This window comes from Lipotes vexillifer, unplaced genomic scaffold, assembly GCF_000442215.2.
Source record: "Lipotes vexillifer unplaced genomic scaffold, Lipotes_vexillifer_v1.1 scaffold73, whole genome shotgun sequence".
Taxonomy (NCBI): Eukaryota; Metazoa; Chordata; class Mammalia; order Artiodactyla; family Lipotidae; genus Lipotes; species Lipotes vexillifer.
The window spans coordinates 256,323-259,821 of NW_006772656.1; the positions used below are offsets into that span (position 1 = coordinate 256,323).

Below are 3,499 nucleotides of genomic sequence, written 5' to 3' on the forward strand. Positions count from 1 at the left end.
AAACTCAACAATAAGAAAGCAACCTGATTTTAAAATGAGCAAAAGATTTGAATAGAAAGCTCACCAGATACTTCACGGATGGCAAATAAAGGTATAAAAAGATGGTCCACATTGTATGTCATTAGGGAAATGCAAATTAAAACAACTGTGAGATAACACTACACACCTAAAACCCAAAACACTGACAACACCAAATGTTAGCGAGGATGTGGAGCAACACGAATTATCATTCATTGCTAATGGGAATGCAAAAGGTACAGACACTTTGGAAGACAGTCTGACGGTTTCTCATAAAACTGAATACATCCTTACCATATGATCCAGCCGTTGTACTATTTGGTATTTACCCAAATCAACTGAAAACTTATGTCTACACAAAAACCTGCACACAGATCTTTATAGCAGCTTTATTCATAATTGCCCAAACTTGGAAACAACCAAGATGTCTTTCATTAGGTGAATGAATAATAAACTATGGTACATCCAGACAATGGACAGTGTTCAGTACTAAAAAGAAATGAGCTATAAAGCCATGAAAAGACATGGAGGAAACTTAAACGCGTATTACCACAAGAAAGAAGCCAGTTTGAAAAGGCTACATACTGTATGATTCCCAGAAACAATGGAGACAGTAAAAAGATCAGTGGTTGCCAGGACTTGAGGCAAGGGAGGGATGATAGAGCACACAGGATTTTTAGGGCAGTGAAGCTTCTGTACCATACTATAATGGTGGATACATATCATTATACATTTGTCCAAACCCATAGAATGTTCAACACCAAGAGTAAACCCCAGCATAAACTACGGTGATAATGAGGTGTCAATGTAGATTCATGGATGGTAACAAATGTACAGCTCTGGTGGGGGATGTTGATAGTAGGCAAGCCTGTGTGTATGTGGAGGCTAGGGGTATATGGGAAATCTCTAAACCTTCTACTCAATTTTGCTGTGAATCTAAAACTGCTCTAAAAATTGTTCATTTAAAAGGAAACAAAAGGGAATTTCTTAGTTGTCCAGTGGTTAGGACTCGGTACTCTCACTGCCGGGGGCCCACGGGTTTGATCCCTGGTCGGGGAACCAAGATCCTGTAAGTTGCATGGCACTGCCAAAAAATAAGAGGAAAAAAAAGCAGCAAATATAACTGAGTTTCCCTACTGAAGCATCTTTACTGTTGAGGGGAGAAGTGTTCACATTGGTCTTTTTAATGAAGGATCACCTGAACACACTTCTGTATGCCATTTTTAATGCCAGCTTTCAAGTGGCTTGCTCGAGTGGCACACCTCAGGGATATATTTACTCTCTTCACTAGGCTTTCACACAGCCAATATATTACAATCTTTAATATTGAGGATGCAATTTCTCAGGAAGATCAAACTGAGATCAATCTCTGAGCATTCAGTACTTTCTCAGCAATGGATGACTTTCTGTGCACATCACAGACATATAAATACCATGGGGCACATTTGTAAACCACATCTAAACATTGTACCTGAACATGAAGAAATCCAAGGCAAAAAGCAACCAAAAAGTAGATTAGGAATCCTTTTTCTTTTGGCTTGCAGGATCTTAATTCCCCGTGACCAGGGATAAAACCTGGGGCCTGGCTGTGAAAACTTCGAGTCCTAACCACTGGACCGCCAGGGAAGTCCCAGGAATCCATCTTTTTCTTTCTTCTTCTTTTTTTTTTTTTAATATTTATTTATTTGGCTGCGCCGGGTCTTAGTTGCCATATGGGGGATCTTCGTTGTCGCTTGCAGGATCTTTAGTTGCGGCATCTAGTTCCCTGAACAGGGATCTAGTTCCCTGAACAGGGATTGAACCTGGGCCCCCTGCGTTGGGAGCGCAGAGTCTTAGCCACTGGACCACCAGGGAAGTCCTAGGAATCCATTTTTTTCTGTTTTCCAAGTTGAAATATCTTCCTTTCCAGTTTTGGGTATATGTTCATGGACTTTGCAGAAGGCTGGAAATGGTATCAGTTAGAAATTGCTCCAATTTCAGGGTTCACCCTTGATCATATCTAGCAGTAGCTGACAGTGGCACATGGTGCCAGTCCTGGTGATCTGGAGCAAAGTTTTGGTCATTTCCTTTAGCAGAGGTAACATCAGAAAATAAACCAAAACATAAAAATAAAAACCTGACTGTATATAAAACCTGATCTGCAGCTCAAGCTGTATAGAAATTCCTTTGTATGTCATCTGCTTCATGGATAACAACCTTTATAACTATTCATTATGAACATTATAAAATTCACAGTTGAATGAAGCTGAGAATCTGTTAAGAAAAAACCATTAGATTGCTTTAGAAAAAAAAGACGGCTAATGCCAAATAAATGATCATCTTTCCAAAGAATGAGAGGAAGCTATAATTCATTTAACAAATTAGTTAACGAACATGGCAGAGTGAACATGATAATCGTATTATTAAATTGGCTCCTGGGAATTTTCTAAGCATTTTACATACATGTCTTTTGTCATTTAATTCTCATGAAAACACTGTAAGTTTCGATTATTATCACCATGCTTCTATAGGTGAATAAACTGAAGCACAGATAATAAAAGTCACATAACTAATAAATAAGCCAGGGAAAGGACATTCAAAACTCTCACTGTCCCTACTTACAGACAGTTCTATAAGTTCAAGTCCTGAATTTCTCTCCCTGATGGTTTTCCCTGGCAATGAGGGCATGCTGTGGAGTTAAGACCCCAAGAACAACTTTCAACCAAAGAGATTCAGGAATTGGTCAATAAATACCCCAACTTCCTTGCCTCTCTGTGAGACAATTCTAAGTATTCTGCACAGTCCCCAGAGGAACTGAGCTCTGGTTACTATCTGTAGTAACTTACTCATTAATGTCCCCTTTCTGGGCTTTCTTTCCTTCCACGTCTCATTTTCCAACTCACTCATCACCCTTCCAGGGAATCACTTCATGCATCAGTGCCCCTGCCCCCAGCCCCAACCTCTGCATAGCTATGCACTCTTAAGAGCTGGTTGTCACCACAGCCCCCTGGTAGGGTACACACCCATTTTACTGCTTTGGACAAAACATGAAATTTGTTATGGTGACTATATATTTCTCTTATTCCCCAAGTCTCCAGCTTTTCAGGCATGTATGACACAGAGGGGATTTAAAGGAACCCATTTTTGAGACTCCCTGTTTCACTGTTAAGGTTTTCAGAGAAGTACCAGGTGCAATCAGTAACTCTGCTCATGCCATTGCAAACTGCTGCTGGGAAGAAAAATATATAACAGAAGCCTGGACTGGGAACTTCTTGGGTTCTGGTTCTGCTTTTGTCTCTTCCTTATTTTGTGCCTTCACCCAATTTACTTCTCCCATACTATGATTGTATATTATTTTATAAAAGTACCTCATAAATGTACTTTGAAGTGCTTTTAGCTTCCTCAGTGCAGTTCAGTTATCAGAAGGATCTAGAGAAGATTGGCTTGGTCATATTCCATGCCCTGGGGAGAAAGAAACCCAGTGCCTCTGTCAAGGCTGCTG

The 3,499-nt window shown here is 40.1% G+C and overlaps 1 non-coding gene across 1 annotated transcript; it reads right to left on the minus strand.

Moving 5' to 3' along the window:
- Positions 1-1,799: 1,799 nt before the first annotated feature.
- On the minus strand, positions 1,800-1,872 carry TRNAG-CCC (transfer RNA glycine (anticodon CCC)). Its single transcript has one exon. It is a non-coding gene; the product is annotated as a tRNA-Gly (tRNA).
- Between the last annotated feature and the right edge of the window lie 1,627 nt (positions 1,873-3,499).